Source organism: Rutidosis leptorrhynchoides, chromosome 10 (genome assembly GCF_046630445.1).
Source record: "Rutidosis leptorrhynchoides isolate AG116_Rl617_1_P2 chromosome 10, CSIRO_AGI_Rlap_v1, whole genome shotgun sequence".
NCBI lineage: Eukaryota > Viridiplantae > Streptophyta > Magnoliopsida > Asterales > Asteraceae > Rutidosis > Rutidosis leptorrhynchoides.
The window spans coordinates 281771603-281794020 of record NC_092342.1 but is presented as its reverse complement, the minus strand read 5'-3'; positions in this window follow the sequence as shown (position 1 = coordinate 281794020).

Sequence of the window (22418 nt, the reverse complement as noted above, 5' to 3'; positions counted from 1 at the left end):
AGATGAGATTTTTGTGAACACTTTTATCTGTAACTGATTAGCAACAGAGCACGAAATATCACCCGTGATAAAACTGTCGGTAACTAAACTAAAAATGAATGGTTGCTAAGATTTAATTATATAATATTTAATTGTTATTGTTTTTGTTTTATTCACACTATAAATCATATATATACATCTGCAATACATACATATGATTATATGAACATCACCCATCACCCTTCTTCTTCGACAATTACCACCACCTTGAAACCACCACCACCCTCTTCTTCGTCAACAACCACCACCATCGACACCCACATCACCACCTCCGATCACCATCACAACCATCAATGATTCTCTAACCCGATCAACACACCACCGTTGTCGGATACCTATTTTGGCCGAGAACCACCCAAGAACACCACCACCTGCGGCTGCAACTTACTGCTACTATTGAACTGCTACTGCTGCCCTTTTGTTTCTATTTTTCTGTCATGAAAACCACACCACAACACCACACAATTGTTTGCTGCTGCTCTCTTCTGTTTATTGTACAACCACCATAACAACCGTAGACCACCATCACTTGTCATGTTGTTACGCTTACTGTTTCTGGTTCGAACGAGATCACCAAAACAACCTGCAACTGCCTTCTTTGCTGCTGTTGTACGTTTTTGTTTCTGTTTCAGCTGATGATGACGACGAACAGTGGGAATGATGATGATGTTACGTTCGATGATGGTGATGTACGATGATAATGATATGTTGATGATGACGATGAAACGTGATGATGATGATGTACGTTGATGGTAATGAAGAAAGATGATGATTATGAATAACGTTAATGATGATGATGACACATGAAGATGATGATGATGATACACGACATGATGATGATGGTGATATGATAACGATGATGATATGATGATGATGATGATGATATGATGATGAATCCATGATGAGATGATGGTAATATTATTATTATCATTATTATTATAATAATTATTATCATTATTATTATAATTATTATTATTATTATTATTATTATTATTATTATCATCATCATTATTATTACTATTATTAACGTTGATTTTATTATTATCATTATTACTATTATTATTATGAAAATAATATAACTGTTAATTTATTATCATTATTGTTATTACTTTTCATATTAATAATATTATTAATTATTATAACAAATAAATATTATTTATATAAGAATGTATTTATTACAAATACCATAATATTACATAATATTATATTATAATATATTAAATAATATTAGTTATATTTATATAATATTATACATATAAATATTTATATATTACAAAATATTAATATATTATTAATTAATTTATATATAATATATATTAATATACTATATTAATAAGAATATACATAGAGATATTATTTTCAATACATTATGTAAAATATATAAACATTGTTATATAGTATATATAATATATTTATAATATTAATATATTATAATAAATAAAGATATATATATATATATATATATATATATATATATTTATAAATAAATTATTAAAATATTTTAATGAGAAATTTACTATATTAATAAATTTATTATGATAATGAATTAACAAATTTTAATTATTTAAAATATATAAAATAAATATATATACATATAATTTATTAATATATCAAGTATATTACAGATATTATATATAATTTTATTTGATTATGATTATATTTTTTAATATATATAATTGATATAAGTTCGTGAATCCGAGGTTGTGACGCCCCGTACAAAACCATAGTGTATGATTCGTCAACAACATGATCTTTACATGGTCAAATACTACATGTTGTTTGAAAACCAGTTTTGCATTAATAAAAAGATAGCGTTTACAAAAGATAACGTGACACAAAGGTCATTACAAAGTCATTATTTGAAAATAACATAAGTTACGAATGCAAAGAAAAGTTCCATGATTGAGACATCTCTAAGTAATGCAGCGGAAATGTAACACAGCAGGTCCATAACAGCAAGTCTATAACACCAAGATAGCAAGTCTAACAGCGGAAGCAACATCGTCTAAGCACCTGAGAAATACACGCTTAAAAGTCAACACGAATGTTGGTGAGCTATAGTTTGTAAACAGTAAAGTAATGTAGACCACGAGTTATCGTATTCAAAACAGTATGAAAAGTATATGCTTATCCGTGGGCACCCGGTAACTAACTTAACGTAATAGTAATACCCCCTAAAAGTACACTTGGCGAGTGTGTATGTCCTCGAAGTATCAAACACTCGTTAAATGCTAGCGCGACTAGCCCGAGTGGGGATGTCAAACCCTATGGATCCATATCTAATATTAGCGTTCACCGGTTCAAAACCAATGATTAAATGTTACCGTGCTGAGGGGAATATTTATGCCGTTATATAACCCACACATATGTAAAGTTTAAGTACTCGTGTAAAGTAAGTAAAACATAAAAAGTGCATGTATTCTCAGTCCCAAAAATAGTATGAGTAAAAAGGGAAGCTATAACTCACAGTGATAAAAGCGGTAAAGTCGATAATGAAAGTATGCAAGTAGTAAGTCTGTCCAAAAGGTCGTCAACCTAAGTCAAAGGTCAGTATGTTGTCCTAAAAGGTTAAAAGTGAATAAATTAAGTTTAAGTGTCATCATCATCATCATCATTCATCATCATAAAAGCTAAGTAAGTTTGACAAGAATAGAGATCGAAACAATAAGTTGACTTCGGTCAGCTGCTACGACCTCTATACAAAACAAAAAGATGCGTAGTCAGTGGCTATGGCTCCGTATATGAGTCCTCTAACCTCTGACCAATTTTCAGAACCTAACTCTTCTTCGTTTGACCGTGGCGACAATTTAAGTGCGAGTAGGTCAGAAATTTCAGCACAACGTTACAAAGACGTAGTGACTTTCAGAGGGCTATAAATCCTAAACCGTATATCGGATTAAGACGAGGCCTAAACGAAAAGTCATCTACTTGAAACGAACTAACTGAATATCAATTTTACAGAAGTCCAGAAATCTGATCAGATCCCCAAAAACAGTAAACAAGTGCTCCGGTAGGGTTCTTGGTGCTTGATGCTCATCATGGTTCTCATCCTTGATGCTTGTAAGCTTCAAGTGTACAACTCATTGATGAGTTAGCATCACCTTGAACAAGATTCAACCATCAACACACAATATGTTAAGACCAAGTAAGAACACAACTCATTTAAGAGTCTTAGATGGATGATGAACCAAGGTTACATCATATCCTTAGTCGTAACACAAATACAAGTCCTATTTATAACTAAAGCTACAAACTTTACTTCAATCAAACAAATATGAACACAATCTTAATCAAATGAAGTGATGGAACCCTAAGCTAGAGAGCTTGGATCCTTTTTACACAAGTTATAAGATTACAAAGCTAGAAAGCTTGAATCTTTGGTGTTCTTGAAGACCTTGAAGCATAAAGCTTAGATCTTCAAGTTATATGAAGACCACAAACACAAGTTTTGATCTTTATAACATAATAATGAGATCATAAGTTAGAAAACTTAGATCCAACAAAAGAAATGAAGATTCAAAGCTAGAAAGCTTGAATCTTGGTTGTTCTTGAAGATCTTGAAGCATAAAGCTTAGATCTTTAAGTTACATGAAGATTACAAACACAAATTTGAATCTTTATAATAAAATAAAAAGATTAAAGCTAAAATATTTAGATCTACAAAATAGGTGAAGATTCAAAGCTAGAAAGCTTGAATCTTCCATGTTCTTGAAGGATTCAAATCCATGTTTGAATCTACAAGATGTAATCAAGATCAAAAGCTAAAAAGCTAGACCCATGATGATGATGATGAAATCGCGAAAGAAAAGAGAAGAAGAAGAAGAAGAATCAAATACTTACACTTTTTAGAGAGAGAAAGAACTAAAGAAAGAATTAGAGAGTAAGTGTGTGTAAATTATAAACGAAAGCAGGTGTAAAATGGATGGAATAAGGCTTGTATTTATAGAGGTTGTGGGTGGGGTGGTTAGGCCGTAGGTTTTCAATGGGACAAGGGGGACACCTTTTTCACCTTTTGGTTAATGGTTGTCTAAAGTTGGTGCTTATGTAAGGATCACATGCAACATTAAGGATAATACTTGACAAAAATGCTAGTATGTTCCCTCTAATAAATGGGCATTTGTCTTTCATTAATATGGGTCACTAACTTATTTAAATTGGGCTAATTAAATAGTCCACTAGCTAGTGTAGGGTGGGCTAAGGTTCCAACAAGGTAGAAAATCCAACAAGACTAACTAGTGTGCTCTAGTAAATTACTAAGCGTAATTAAGTATACAAAAGCCCAAGTAGTTGTTATTATAAAATAATAATTAGTATTTCGTAGTCATAATATTCCGATTACGACAAAAATTAAACGTGTACGCAGTACGCAGTTCGTTAAAACGTCAAGTAACACTAACGGTCATAAAGGCTTCCGGGGGTTAAGTATCCTACGTACTTAATGATATGTTTTAACATATAAACGAAAGTATTTAACATGTAGGGAGTCCCCAGAGTATAATATAGCTTAGTACGCACAAATACGCAGTTTCGCGAAAACACAAAGCACAAAAGCAAGTCGAAAAAGTCGGGTCGTTACATTACCCACCTGTTAATGAAAATTTCGTCCCGAAATTTTAGGATGAGGTAGACGGTAGAGTCGGGAAGAGGTGAGGATACTTCTGTTTCATTTGATCCTCTCGTTCCCAAGTAAACTCAGGTCCTCGTTTTGCATTCCATCGGACTCGGACGATCGGAATCTTGTTGCGTTTCAAGGTTTTGACCTCACGATCCATAATTTTGACAGGTTCTTCCACAAAATGAAGTTTGTCATCAATCGTAAGCTCCTCAAGTGGTATGACGAGTTCTGGTTCCGCAATACACTTCTTCAGATTCGATACATGGAAGGTAGGATGAACGGAGCTCAATTAAGTCGGAAGATCCAAACGGTAAGCAACAGGTCCAACACGTTTCAAAACTTTAAAAGGACCAATATATCGCGGATTCAACTTCCCACGCTTTCCGAAACGGATTACACCTTTCCATTGTGCAACTTTCAACATAACGCGGTCGCCGATTTGAAATTCGCGATCTCCAAGTTTAAGGTCGGCATAGCTCTTCTGACGATCATGGGCCGTCTTGAGCCTCGCTTGAATTTGGACAATCTTCTCGGTTGTTTCATGGACGAGTTCGGGACCGGTGAGTTGCTTTTCACCTACTTCGGCCCAACAAATAGGAGAACAGCATTTGCGGCCATACAACGCTTCGAAAAGTGCGGCATTAATGCTCGAATGATAACTATTGTTGTAAGAGAATTCGGCTAGCGGCAATTGCTTTTCCCAAGCTTTTTCGAAATCAATAATGCAAGCGCGCAACATGTCCTCCAAAGTCTGAATCGTTCGTTCACTTTGTCCGCCAGTTTGCGAGTGATACGCAGTGCTCATGTCGAGACGAGTTCCCAAGGCTTCTTGCAAAGAACGCCAAAATCTAGAAGCGAAACGGGTGTCGTGATCTGAGATAATCTATAAAGGTACACCGTGGCGAGATACAACTTCCTTTATGTATAGATGCACCAGTCTCTCCATCGTATCAGTTTCCTTCATGGCTAGGAAGTGGGCAGATTTGGTAATACGGTCAACGATAACCCAGATGGTATCATAACCTCCTACCGTATTCGGTATCATAACCTCCTACCGTGCTCTTGAGAAATATTCTCCTCCTTGAGAGCTTCTTCTTGGGCTACGCGGATCTGGTTATTGAGATTCGTCTGAATGGTGATGTTCAAGGCACGGACACGAAGTGGTACCGTTCTCTCCTTTCAGCTCAAGGCATCAGCTACAGCATTTGCCTTTTCGGGATGATAACGTAGTTCACAATCATAGTCGTTCAATGTTTTGATCCACCGTCGTTGTCTCATATTCAGTTGTTTCTGGTTAAATATGTGTTGGAGGCTTTTGTGATCGGTGAAGATACTACTCTTTGTTCCATAAAGATAGTGTCTCCACAGTTTTAGTGCAAAGACAACGGCTCCAAGTTCAAGATCGTGCGTTGTGTAATTTCGCTCGTGAATCTTCAGTTGTCGAGAGGCATAAGCAATAACCTTCATTCTTTGCATCAATACGCAACCAAAACCATTTTTAGAGGCATCACATTACACAACAAAATCATTACTGCCTTCGGGAAGAGATAGGATAGGTGCGGTGGTTAACTTCTGCTTTAAGGTTTGAAATGCTGACTCTTGCTCGGTTGCCCAAACGAACTTCTTCCCTTTGTGAGTCAGTGCGATTAATGGACGTGCAATCAGAGAGAAACCTTCAATGAATCTTCGGTAATAACCGGAGAGGCCTAAAAATTGGTGGATATGAGTAGGAGTAGTGGGAGTTTCCCACTTGCTGATAGCTTCGATCTTTGCGGGATCAACTTTGATACCCTGGTTGCTCACAATATGACTGAGAAATTGGACTTCCTTTAACCAAAACTCACACTTGGAAAATTTGGCATAAAGTTGCTCTTGTCTCAAAAGTTCCAACACTAGTCGAAGATGTTGTTCATGTTCTCCTTCGCTTTTGGAATAGATGAGGATATCATCTATGAAGACGATAACGAACTTGTCCAGATATGGCTTGCATACACGATTCATGAGATCCATGAATACAGCAGGTGCGTTGGTTAAACCAAATGGCATCACAAGAAACTCATAATGGCCATAACGGGTTCTGAACGCAGTCTTCATCACATCGCTCTCCTTCACCCTCAACTGGTGATAACCTGATCGTAAATCAATCTTGGAGTAAACGCTTGATCCTTGCAGCTGATCGAAAAGATCATCAATCCTGAGAAGGGGATATCGATTCTTAATCGTCAACTTGTTCAGTTCACGATAATCGATACACATGCGAAAAGATCCGTCCTTCTTCTTCACAAACAAAACAGGCGCGCCCCAAGGCGATGAACTCGATTGGATAAATCCACGATCTAGCAATTCCTGCATTTGACTCTGAAACTCTTGCAATTCGGAAAGTGCTAGTCGATAAGGTGCGCGAGCTACGGGTGCAGCTCCTGACACTAGATCGATATGAAACTCTACTGATCTCTGCAGAGGTAATCCAGGTAACTCTTCTGGAAAGACGTCTGGAAATTCGTTCACAATCCGCACATCATCAACGCTCTTCTCCTCGGTTTCTAACTTCTTCACATGTGCCAGAATAGCAAAACGCCCTTTCCTCATGACTTTCTGTGCCTTCATGCAACTAATGAGGTTCAACTTCGGACTACATCTATCTCCGTAGATAATCAGAGGCTCACCATCGTCGTGAGGTATCCGAAGAATCTTCTCACCACAGATAACTTCGGCTCTTACCTTGGACAACCAGTCCATACCGACAATCACATCAAAGCTTCCCAACTTGATGGGTATCAATTCAATCTCGAAATCTTCACCAGCTAAGTTTATTATACCTCCTCGGCCAATTTGGTCGAATTTCTCAAGTTTTCCATTGGCTACTTCAACAAGCATACTCTCCTCCAAAGGTACTAACGACCAATCTATCTTAGAGCAAAAGTGTCTATCTACATAACTCCTATCGGCACTGTTGTCAAACAGAACAGAAGCTAATAGGTTATTGATAGTGAATGTACCTGTGACCAAATCAGGATCCTCACGGGCATCCCTGGCATTCATGTTGAAAACTCTCTCATGTGTTGGTCCGGCATCCTTCTTCTTATTCGGGTACTCATTCTTGAAGTGGCCCTGTTGACCGCACTCAAAACACTTTCTTGGTCCAGTATGGTTTGTCTTCACAGCTGGGGTGGTGATCTTGTAGTCCCTGCCAATGTGTCTAGTCCTCTTACACTTTTCATAGACCACGTTGCAGTACCATGTATGATGCGTGTAGCATCTCTTACACTGCGGAAGACTACCCTTGTAGTTAGGGTTCGAGCTAGGGTTCGGGTTGAGGTTCCTCCAGTCGTTGTTTCCCTTGAAACCCTCATGCCTCTTAGCTGGGTTCTGATCAAAGATCTTCCCTTTGTTGTTTTCCCACTTACGCTTCTCATAACTAGTTCCTGATTCTGATTTCGCTTTCTCTGGTTCCTTGCGGATGATCTGGTTCATAAGGGTGTGCGCCATGCGCATAGCTTCCGGGACATCTACTGGTTTCGAAGAGGTAACATTTCCCTGAATGGTCTTGGGAAGTCCCCACAAGTATCGTTCCATTCGCTTAGATTCCGGGGTAACCATTGTAGTGACCCGAACTTTTCCATGTTTATTTATATTAAATGAAATTGATATTTACATGGTTAAGTGTTTCCAACATGTTAAGCAATCAAACTTGTTAAGACTTGATTAATTGAAATAGGTTTCATATAAACAATTGGCCACCCAAGTTGACCGGTGATTCACGAACATTAAAACTTGTAAAAACTATATGATGACACATATATGGATATATATATATAGTTAACAGGATATTATGATAAGTAAACATATAATTAAGTATATTAACAATGAACTACATATGTAAAAATAAGACTACTAACTTAAGGATTTCGAAACGAGACATATATGTAACGATTATCGTTGTAAAAATATTTAACTGTATATATATCATATTAAGATATATTAATACATCATATTATCATGATAATGTAATAATTTAACATCTCTTTAGATATAATAATCAATGGGTTAACAACATTTAACAAGATCGTTAACCTAAAGGTTTCAAAACAACATTTACATGTAACGACTAACGATGACTTAACGACTCAGTTAAAATGTATATACATGTAGTGTTTTAATATGTATTCATACATTTTTGAAAGACTTCAAGACATTTATTAAAATACTTCTACTTAACAAAAATGCTTACAATTACATCCTCGTTCAGTTTCATCAACAATTCTACTCGTATGCACCCGTATTCGTACTCGTACAATACACAGCTTTTAGATGTATGTACTATTGGTATATACACTCCAATGATCAGCTCTTAGTAGCTCATGTGAGTCACCTAACACATGTAGGAACCATCATTTGGCAACTAGCATGAAATATCTCATAAAATTACAAAAATATTAGTAATCATTCATGACTTATTAACATGTAAACAAAATTACACATCCTTTATATCTAATCCATATACCAATGACCAAAAACGCCTACAAACACTTTCATTCTTCAATTTTCTTCATCTAATTTATCTCTCTCAATTTCTATCTTCAAGTTCTAAGTGTTCTTCATAAATTCTATAAGTTCTGGTTTCATAAAATCAAGAATACTTCCAAGTTTGCTAGCTTACTTCCAATCTTGTAAAGTGATCATCCAACCTCAAGAAATCTTTCTTATTTACAGTAAGATATCTTTCTAATACAAGGTAATACTCATATTCAAACTTTGATTCAATTTCTATAGCTATAACAATCTTATTTCGAGTGGAAATCTTACTTGAACTTGTTTTCGTGTCATGATTCTGCTTCAAGAACTTTCAAGCCATCCAAGGATCCTTTGAAGCTAGATCTATTTTTCTAATTTCCAGTAGGTTTATCCACAAAACCTGAGGTAGTAATGATGTTCATAACATCATTCGATTCATATATATAAAACTACCTTATTCGAAGGTTTAAACTTGAAATCACTAGAACATAGTTTAGTTAATTCTAAACTTGTTCGCAAACAAAAGTTAATCCTTCTAACTTGACTTTTAAAATCAACTAAACACATGTTCTATATCAATATGATATGCTAACTTAATGATTTAAAACCTAGAAACACGAAAAATACCGTAAAACCGGACATACGCCGTCGTAGTAACACCACGGGCTGTTTTGGGTTTGATAATTAAAAACTATGATAAACTTTGATTTAAAAGTTTTTCTCTTTGGGAAAATGATTTTTCTTATGAACATGAAACTATATCCAAAAATCATGGTTAAACTCAAAGTGGAAGTATGTTTTTCAAAATGGTCATCAAGACGTCGTTCTTTCGACTGAAATGACTACCTCTTACAAAAACGACTTTTAACTTATATTTCCGACTATAAACCTATACTTTTTCTGTTTATATTCATAAAATAGAGTTTAGTATGAAACCATAACAATTTGATTCACTCAAAACGAATTTAAAACGAAGAAGTTATGGGTAAAACAATATTGGATATTTTTTGATTGTTGTAGCTACGGGAAATATTGTAACAATTCTATACAAATCACATCCTAGCTAACTTTTATTGTATTATACATGTATTCTAATATATTATGTAATCTTGGGATACCATAGACATGTATGCAAATATTTTGACATATCATATCGACCCATCTATATATATTATTTGGAACAACCATATACACTCTATATGCAGTAATGTTGGAGTTAGCTATACAGGGTTGAGGTTGATTCCAAAAATATATATACTTTGAGTTGTGATCTAGCCTGAGACATGTGTACACTGGGTCGTGGATTGGGTCAAGATAATATATATCAATTTATTTCTGTACATCTAACTATGTACAACTAGTTGTAGGTTACTAACGAGGACATCTGACTTAATAAACTTAAAACATTAAAACGTATTAAAAATGTTGTAAATATATTTTGAACATACTTTGATTTATATGTACATATTTGTTATAGGTTCGTGAATCGACCAGTGGCCAAGTCTTACTTCCCGACGAAGTAAAAATTTGTGAAAGTGAGTTATAGTCCCACTTTTAAAATCTAATATTTTTGGGATGAGAATACATGCAGCTTTATAAATGTTTTACAAAATAGATCCAAGTACATGAAACTACTTTCTATGGTTGAATGATCGAAGCCGAATATGCCCCTTTTTGCTTGGTAGCCTAAGAATTAGGGAACATCACTAATTTTGAGAATTAGTACACACCTAATTGACGCGAATCCTAAAGATAGATCTATTGGGCCTAACGAACCCCATCCAAAGTACCGGATGCTTTAGTACTTCGAGTTTTATATCATGTCCGATGGATGTCCCGGAATGATGGGGATATTCTTATATGCATCTTGTTAATGTCGGTTACCAGGTGTTCACCATATGAATGATTTTTATCTCTATGTATGGGATGTATATTGAAATATGAAATCTTGTGGTCTATTATTACGATTTGATAAATATATAGGTTAAACCTATAACTCACCAACATTTTTATTGACGTTTAAAGTATGTTTATTCTCAGGTGATTATTAAGAGCTTCCGCTGTTGCATGCTAATATATGGACAAGATTTGGAGTCAGCATGCTTGTATAATATTATTTAAAACTGCATTCGAAATTTACTTTGTTGTAACATATTAATATTGTAAACCAATATGTATTGGTAGTGTGTAAGTGTGATATTTTTTTAGATTATCATTTCTGATAATCTAGGTGGTGTCCTTTTAACCTTGTCGATAAAATAAAGTTTATGGTTTGTTTTAAAAACGAATGCAGTCTTTGAAAAACGTCTCATATAGAGGTCAAAACCTCGCAAAGAAATCAATTAATATGGAACGTTTATAATAAATATGAACGGGACATTTCAACCATCGTGGGGCACATCAAAGCTAACTCTAAATACCTTCAGTTATAGCCATCAAGGTCGGTTCCTACAACCTTCAGCTCCCAAAACTCAGCTTCCATCTTCTGAATTTCGGTTCGGGGGCAATACTCCTCTATCATAGCACTCTTAAACTCCTCCCATGGTGTAGCATAAGCCTCGTCAATTCCTTTAGCCTGAGCAAGCGTGTTCCACCAGGTTAAAGTGTCATTCGACAGAGTACAGGAGGCATACTTAGTTTTGTTCCCTTCCGAGCAGTTGCTCACTCGGAACACAGCTTTCAACTTCTCAAACCATCTCGTCAGTCCAACTGGCCCTTCAGTACCACTGAAATTGTGGGGCTTGCAGCTCTGGAATTCCTTATAGGTACACCCGTTCTGAACAGCTGCGTTGACCGGTGGAGCTGGAGCAGGGTTGGCATTCGCCATAGCTGCGGCTACTCGAGCAGCAATCATTTCCTCAATCTGTGCCGCTGTGGGCGTTTCCCTTGGGACTCTTCCGTTTGCCATTGTTCCTCTGAACAAAAGTTTTGACTCAAGTCAAAACCCAACATTCCTTAATATTATAGCATAAGGCACCCAGATGGAATCAACACGACACGCAATTAATTAAGTAAATCAACCAGATACAGATCATACAGTAGTGTAAATAGAACACGGTACAAAATTTAAACAACATTAAGTTCTATTCATTAATAAGAAAGTTGCATACATTCGCATAAGGTTCGTACAATACGCGAGTAAAACATGAAACTACTAACAGAGTTACATAAGGAAATCTAAAACAATAATCCTACGGTGATGGTGGGTAAATGATGTCCATCGGGTGGGACACCTGTTCCTCGAGCTCAGTTACCCGAGCACGGAGGATATGCACTTCCCTCGTCAGTTCCTCGACGACGGGGGATGCTGGTGGGGCAGGCGGTGCAGATGGTGCAGGTGGTGCAGATGTAGACGGCACAGTGCGGGTGGTCTTACGCACGAATGGGTCAGCGGGATATGGTACGACCCTCTTACGGGCTGTGACCCTAACCAACTGTCCATATGCATCTACGAACGGTCTTCCTCCATTAATCCCTGGGATAACGGTACCATCGAAACGATACCGCTTCTTCGGCGGGGTAGAAGGCGGCTGCACGGGCTCCTCCTCAGGGTCCTCCTCAGAATCCTCCTCGGGATCCTCCTCGCTGGAGTCGTCGGATGACGAATCGTCTGAATTATCTGAAGGTGGATCTGCCCGGCCAATGGTCATAAGTCGATATCTGCTAGGCGGGATCGGCACCACACGTCCATCAGCAAGGCGTCTGACCCAATGTCCTCGCTCATTACGGAAAGGACCGTCCCCATTTCCCCCAGGAATCACAGTACCACTGGGATGGTGTTGTGGCCCCGGGAGTCTAGGGATAGGTGGAGCTGGAATCTCCTCTGGATCCTCGTCTCCGTCTGAGACGTCCATAAGGTCAAGCACGAGTCTACTGGAAGGTGAATCGCCAGAGTCGTCGGAGGGTAGCGGTGAAGGGATCTGTGAGTCAGCAACAATCGTAGGCGAGGCAACAGTCGTCTCTGAGTCACTCTCGAATTCAAAGGTCATGGGCAGCATGTCTGACATCTGAACAAGGAAAAATAACTTTTTTCATGTCAGTAGGACATATAGCAGGCACGTAATTAGGCACTACAGCATCTTAGCAGTACATAGCATGACAATATTAACAAAATCCTACAAAAGTATCATGCAATCGAAAGCAGATAGTAGCATGCAGTAGCGAGAATAACCAGTAGCATACAACAAGTACACGTAATAGTAAAAGTAAGCAGTAACATACAGTAAGTTCAGCAGAAACAGTTAAACAAGCAAGTTGTAGATTAGTCCTAGCAGTGAATCCTACTCGGCTCCGTCAAGACTCACTAATGCAACCTAATTCCCTATAACCGATGCTCTGATACCAAATGTGACGCCCCGTACAAAACCATCGTGTACGATTCGTCAAAAACAGGATCTTTACATGGTCAAATACTACATGCTGTTTGAAAACCAGTTTTGCATTCATAAAAAGATAGCGTTTACAAAAGATAACGTGACAAAAAGGTCGTTACAAAGTCATTATTTGAAAATAACATAAGTTACGAATGCAAAGATAAGTTCCATGATTGAGACATCTCTAAGTAATGCAGCGGAAATCTAACACAGCAGGTCCATAACATCAAGTCTATAACACTAAGATAGCAAGTCTAACAGCGGAAGCAACATCGTCTAAGTACCTGAGAAATACACGCTTAAAAGTCAACACGAATGTTGGTGAGCTATAGTTTGTAAACAGTAAAGTAATGTAGACCACGAGTTATCGTATTCAAAACAGTATGAAAAGTATATGCTTATCCGTGGGCACCCGGTAACTAACTTAATGTAATAGTAATACCCCCTAAAAGTACACTTGGCGAGTGCGTATGTCCTCGAAGTATCAAACACCCGTTAAATGCTAGCGCGACTAGCCCGAGTGGGGATGTCAAACCCTATGTCCTCGATATTTCTAAAGATATTTTCATAACTATTCTTATCTGAAATCATTTATCTCTTCGCGCTATCAGTGTTACATTATAAAGGAAACTATTTTAGTTTCTAAATTCTGAAAAATTCGAGTTTAAAATATGAATGTATTGAAGTAGTGTTGGGAATTGAAGCATGAGTTAGTATAATATAATGACACTTGATCAACGTGATTATATTACAGTAAGTCATGCTGAGTTTCTAATGAAACATGATGATTCACAGACCATAAGTCATGCTGAGTTTCTAATGAAACATGATGATTCACAGACCATACCGTCATCATGTACTATGTTACACGACTCTTACATTCAATCTAATCTCTAAACATATCAAGAACATATTCTCTTAATAGTTCTATCTTTTCTCTTGAATTCTGGTAATTTCACAAGTCAAATTATGCTATTACAATTTATTTCTTAGATCATTAACTATGTTCATTCCAAATTTCATATCTATGAATTATGGACCATTATTCGCTTGACTTGAAGTTGAGAAAAGAAGACGGAAGCATGAAACTCCAAAATATAAGGAAAAAATATAAGCACGACGACAACGCAGAAATTACAAACCGTGTATATCGATACGTATAGCAATATAAAGACACGGGAGAACTAAGAACACTATAAACCCAAGAGCATAGTAGAAGTAAACGGATTCCTCTAGTGGTAGAAGAAAAAGAAGAATGACAGATGCAAAGGTTAGAAATTTATCCAGAATCAGAACTGGATGGAGCATATTGACGAATGTTTTGGAAGTATAAATCGAAGTATAGAAGATGAGAGTTGTGGAAATAAGGAAACGAAGATGGTGGATTTATAGTAAAATATCTGACAGAGAAATCGAAACATATTATCGCATTTAACCAAAGAGAATCCTAATTTCCTTGATTACCGAAGAATCAAATCTTATTATGAAGATTTCCTCTAAATCCCTTGAATTCCAGAAATCAATCGTGACTACGTCACTGGTTAAGATGAACCTGCATTTACTCATTTCACTCTTTTGTGATAGCTTCACTCGTACTCTTTACATAAACAAATTGTTTTAACATTATTACTCACTGATGATAAAATTCTAATTTCCAACTCGTATGAGTCATGAAAACATACTTATTGTCAGCCATGACGATCCCAATCAAATTTCAGGACGAAATTTCTATCAACGAGTAGGTACTGTCATGACCCGGAAATTTCGGTCAAATTTAAACTCTGATAACTCCGGCAAGATAAGCAAATTGATATGTTGCATTAAAATGTTTTCATACATTTAATTAACCTTTAGACTTTACCCTGCAATTCACGAAATACTGTAATTTAAAACTCGAACCCGTCATGATTTATATATGATTTTACATTCTTAAACGAAGACGTTTTATGATATAATAATTTATATTACTATAACCTCTTAATAAAATGATTTTGAATATAATTAGTTCTAGAAAACTAAATTTTATAATATTTATATATGAAATGATAAAAATTTACTATTAAACGATGCTATTTCAAATTAAAATTTTTGCGTATTAAGTCGTTTTATTTTTATGATATAATTTTTGTATTTTTGTTTAAGAAACGAAGTTAAATTAAAAATGTACAATTTGTAAATTAAAAATGTACTATTAAAAATGTACAATTGAATAGTAAATGAAATGAAATTAATTCATTTATTATTCACATGAAAGCGTCATGATTGAAATTATTAATTGTAAATTACATAATATACCCCTAAAGTATTTAAGAAATACGACTTTTTAAAAATTTACGATTCATATTAGATTCAAAATTATTATTATATTATTATATTTTATTTCAATATTATTATATTATTATATTTAAATTAATATTATATTATATATCTTTGTCCAGTCAAAAACTAGGAAAACACTTATTACGTGTACAAACTTTATAAACGAACCTTTTTACAACCAATTTTATAAAGCTTAAGACCAAAACAGATATATATATATATATATATATATATATATATATATATATATATATATATATATATATATATATTCAAATATAAAAAGTAGAATTCTTACTCATACTCTTACCCGTCAATTATTAGTAACAGAGTACAAAATACCGGTCCGTGAAAACTGTTGGCAGATATTATTGAATTCTAATTCACACGTTTTTATTTTCATATTATTATATTATTTTCATATTATTATATTATTATTTATTATAATATTATATTATTATATTCTATTTCAATATTATTATATTATTATATTTATTCTATATATATCGAACGAATTCTGATTTCATTTTACACACACACATATCTATATACACATATATTATTATTATTATTATTATTATTATTATTATTATTATTATTATTATTATTAATATTAATATTAATATTAATCTTATTATTATTAATATTAGTATTATTAGTATACATAAAATACTACGACGGAGTTATGCTCGGGTGATTTTCAAAACATGTTTCAAATGGGTATTAAATAAGGAGGTTATGGGTATTGTTCGAGGGTTTTGTTCGTGAATCAAAGGCGAACCTTGCATTTATCATTTCCGTTGCGTATGCATACTTTTCCTGCAATATTGAACCACAATATTGATACGTGAGGACTCATATCTTATCTTTAATATTTTGATAGTGTATCCATGTCTAGTGCTCGAGTATATATGTTTATGCATGCTTGTATGCTTAATTTCGTCGTTAAATAGTTTATGATAAATCACGATTTTGATACATATGCTACTGAGATAAGGTATATGATATACATGTCGTTGGAAAGCTGGCGAAAATTAATAACTTTTCATTTAGAAATCGTGTGGTTTCGATGAACGAATTAAAAGATATGGTCAACTAAATTATCATTAATTTTAATATTAAAACAATTATTATAATTGTTATCAGTTGATGTTATTACTAAAATTATCTTTATTACTAAAATTATCTTTATTACTAAAAATTAATATTTTTATCAAAACTTTCATTTTATTAAATTTATCATTATTATTATTATCAAAAGTATCATTTATATTAAAACTATCATTTTTATTAAAATTATCATTTTTTATAGAAATATCATTGTTAATATAAAATATCATTATTATTATCATTTTAGTATTATTACTATTAAAAATTATCATTTTGAATAGAATTATTATTATTACAGTTAATATTAAAAAGTATCGTTATTATTAAAATTATCAGGATTAGAATTATCATTTTATTATAATTAATATCATCATTAGTAAATATAAATATTGTGATTATTATTATTAGTAGAATAATTATAATTATTATTATTATTATTATTATTACAAAATAATACAAATTTTACTCATTATTATTATTATCAATATTATTTTATCAAATAAATATGCGATACAAAGATATTTTTACCACACGTAATATAATTACACTAATAATACATACCACTATATTTTTATGATATTAAGTGAATATTATAAATTTTATTACTTGAGATATATAAAAGTATATTTTTATCATATATAAATTCTTATTTATTAATAAATGACTTGTATTATTTACTCTAATAAGATCTGATAAATATATTTAAATATATAAAACAACTATTTTTAAGTTATATAATAAACATGTATAGATTTTGAAACTCATTTTTGGTTAAGTTGACTTTTGTTGACTTTTGCATGTCGGTCTCGAGTATTAGGATTGTGATACACTACGACTTGACCTAAATTGTAAGACAAATATTGACCAACATATAAATATATATACTTAATATAGGTTCGTGAATACGAGGCCAACCCTGCACTTGTTCAGTGTCGTCATATGAATAATTGCTACAAAATACAGTATTGTGAGTTTCATTTGCTCCCTTTTTAAATGCTGTTGCATTATATATTTTTGAGCTGAGAATACATGCGTTATTTTTATAATTTTTTACAAAATGGACACAAGTACTAAAAACATATTCTACGTTGAGTTGTACCACTTTGCATATTTTTCCCTAATAGCTTGGTAACTAATATTTACATGTTGTAAGAGCATGTAAGCGCGAATCCTATTGATAGATCTATCGGGTTTGACAACCCTAACCGGGCTAGTCACTCTAGTATCGTAAACAGTTGCATAGTACTTTTTTTTTACTACACTTGGTATAGTGTAGGGAGATTTCATAATAAAGGGAATATGCCACATTAATTGTTAAGTATGGTTACCGAAGCGCTCAACAACTTATAGAATACTTTTATATACTTGCGAGTGTACGAATATTTATGGAAACTGAAATCTTGTGGTCTATTACTATTATGGAAATGATTGATTATGATAAACTAATGAACTCACTAACCTTTTGGTTGACACTTTTAAGCATGTTTATTCTCAGGTATGAAAGAAATATTCCGCTGTGCATTTGCTCATTTTAGAGATATTACTGGGAGTCATTCATGGCATATTTCAAAAGAGTTGCATTCAAATCATTTGAGTTCAAAAATATTATTAATAGATGAATGTCAGATTAGTCAATTATATTTGGGAACATGATAATATCATTGGTATGCATATTTGTAAACTTTCGTTGAAATGAAATTTAGTCTTTTTAAAAGAATGCAATGTTTGTAAAACGTATCATATAGAGGTCAGTACCTCGCAATGTAATCAACTATTATGAATCGTTTATAATCGGTATGAACAGGTCGTTTCAGTTGGTATCAAAGTTGGTTTAAGCTGTGCCGTCGGCTTAATCGTAGAGGGGGTTCTCACAGTGTTATCTGTAACGAAACATTGGCTCTTACTCCTCGCGGTCCGAATATGGGTGGTTTTGCCGAGAGGCAGGGCCGTAAAATCAGTGTCTGAGGTACGCTCAGTGGTCACCAGGCGGTTAGCTAGGAAGGCACTGAGTGGGATGCGTCCCCACTAACTACAGTTGGTATCAGAGCGGTGGTCTTAGCGAACCAGGTCTTGCATTAGTGTGTCTAACTGATAGTTGATAAGATGCATTAGTAAGTCTGGACTTCGACCTTAGCTGCATGTTAAAAGTTTTGCTTATCATTTCTTATCGAAAATTACGTGCTTATCATTCTTAAGTCTAGGCACGTTTTCGTACATTTATTGCATAGATAGTTGTAACGACCCTGATTTTTCCGCTAATATATAGAAGATTAATATTTACATAATTAATGTTTCCAACATGTTAAGCAATCAAACTCATTAAAATTTGGTTATTTAAAATGAATTTTATACAAATGTTTGGCCACCCAGTTTGTCTGACGATTCACGAACGTCATAACTTGAAATAATTATATAATGATGTATATATGGATATATATATACTTATGATTTGATAAAATGATATTTAAGTATCTCATTAAATATAATAACAATTGGTTATATACATAAAATGAGATTACTAACTTAAAGACTTCAAGATTATATACATATATATATAACGATTAACGTTGTAATAACTTCTAAATTAAAATGTATGTATATGTATTGTTGATGTGTGTAGATGTGTATACAAAATAGTTATATTTTTACAAGGAAATACTATTAAATACGATACAATTTTACACAAGATATTTATTTATTTATAAAGTGGATATACCTAAACCTTGCTACAACACTTATAGGCAGTGCACCTAATCGTACAGTAGTGTAGTTTTTAGTAAGTCCGGTTCGTTCCACAGGGATCTTAGCCAAGTTTAACGCTATATTTTTTTAAAACTATATTTGTAAATATATAAATATATAAGTAGTATTATTATTATAAAAGGGGGTTTTTACCGTTTAATGACCGGTTTGTCGATTTTAAAACTTTAGTCGCAGTTAAAACCTAATGTAAAATATTAAATATATAAAAGACTTAATTTAAAGCGTAAAGTAAATAACGATAATGAAATTGTGATAAATAAAAGTGCGATAAATAAAATTGCGATAATTAAAAAGTACGATAATTAAAAGTGCAATTAAATAAAATGACAGTAAATAAAAGTGAGATAATTAAAAGTGCAATTAAATATGAAATAAAGGAATTATGCTTATTTAAACTTCCATAATCATGATGTTTGACGTGTTGATTTTAGTTTATTACCATGGGTTAATTGTCCTTTGTCCTGGATTATTCAATATGTCCATACGGATTTGCCCATAATAGTCCATCAGTCATAATCATAAAATGCAGAAGTCTTCGTCAAATTATTCTTATTCCCGAAGTCAAATATTCCAACTAATTGGGGATTCGAATTGTAACAAGGTCTTAATACTTTGTTTAATGAATACACCAGGTTATCGACTGCGTGTAGTTCAAGGTTTTACTACTTTGTTAACAATTACACCAATTACCCTTGAATGTAATCCACCATTGTTTCAACTAGGCCATTAACTATTAATCCAGTTCCGTGTCCGATTAAATGAACAATTATTGGTATTTATAGATATCCCGTCCACCGTACCCAGTCAAGCGTATGTAGTTATATATAAATACGTCAAATTATAAGTCTATATATTAAATTAACGAGGTATCGTTAAGTTAATATAAAACCCATTAATAGCCCATAGTCTAATTTCTACAAGTGTCGTTCTTTTATCCAAACCCCAATTATGGTCCAAAGCCCAATTACCCAATTTTAATATTTAGCCCAACATCACGATTGCTTCGGCTTAAATAAGCATAATAATAACTTAGCTACGAGACATTAATTAAAAAAATTGAACATAACTTACAATGATTAATAATAGCGTAGCGTTACACGGACAGAATTTCGACTTACACCCTTACAATATTCGCTAACATACCCTTATTATTAGAATAAAATTATAATATAAATATATATATATATATATATATATATATATATATATATATATACATATATATATATATATATATATATATATATATATATATATATATATATATATATATATATATATCGTTGAGTGAATGAAGAAGAAAAAGATGTGTTTTAGTTCGCTCAACAAACGGCTTTTTATAGGGATGTGGCCTGACTTTTTGGGTCATGCGACCGCATGAAGATTACACTTCCAGGCCATGCCATCGCATGGCCTGGGATTCTAGCTCAGGATCGCTTGTTTTCTTGTTTGCCGACAGTTTAATTAAATATATATAATATATAAATAATTTTAAGAATTATTTAAATATTATATTATATTTATGTGCATAGTTGACTTGTACTTTTTAGTCCGTTGCGTCGAGCGTTGAAAGTTGACTCTGGTCCCGGTTCCGGATTTTCGAACGTCCTTGCGTACAATTTAATATCTTGTATTTTGCGTTTTGCGTCTTGTACTCTTGTAATATTGAGATGTTTCTCATCAATAATTGAAACCACTTTGATTGTAGTTTGTACTTTTGAGCTTTTTGGTCGTTTGCATCTTTAATTCGTCGAATATGTCTTTTGTCTTCACCTTTTATTATTTAAACGAATATCACTTGTGACTAGAACAATTGCAACTAAAAGCTTGTCTTTCTTGAGGGATAATGCTATGAAATATATGTTCGTTTTTAGCATTATCAAATATTCCCACACTTGAGCGTTGCTTGTCCTCAAGTAATATAGTCTTGAAATAAAAATACTAGAATCACTTCTTTATTCTTCACACTTTGTACATCAGTGATTTCTATACTGTGGTATGAACAATGGTAGTAACGATGTGGTTTACAGTCTCACATGACTATAAAAATTTAGATCCTTAAGGAAATTGGATCTTTATGAAAATATTTGATCTTTTGAAAATACAATCTAGCTTTTACCCTAGATAAGTTTTCCGGAATAACCCTTCACCGGTGTTTGCAAAATCTTTTTGTGGATTTGGTGGGTTTCAGATTTGAAAATTTTAGCTCAAAACTTGCGGTTTTGTGCCACCCACTTGCTAACCTTGTATTGAGAAAGCAATACGTCCAGTATACTTGCCCTGTATATTACCTTTCAGTAAACTACCATCCGGTTGTAAAGGAAAGCGTTGAACAAGCAACTGTTAAGGCAATGTCCCCTGACATGCTTTTAATTATGGTCTATATCGTGTCGGATGTAATTACTATCTTTTGTAGGAGCAATAGTAAAGCTCATCCTATAGTTTTTTGGTCTGGCACAAGGTCCTGTCTTTGACCATGTTATGCAACCACCGTTGTTACGGTTGACACCCGATTTGGTTCAGGTGACCTAATGAATTCCAGGTGAATTCCTAGGATTTTACGTTCAATGGTAATGAACGCATTGAAAATAGGGTTTTCAGAAAACAAATCGGTTTGTAATATTGATCAAAGTATTTTCTCGTTCAAGCTCGAGTTTAGATATCATCGAATTCCATGAGTTTGT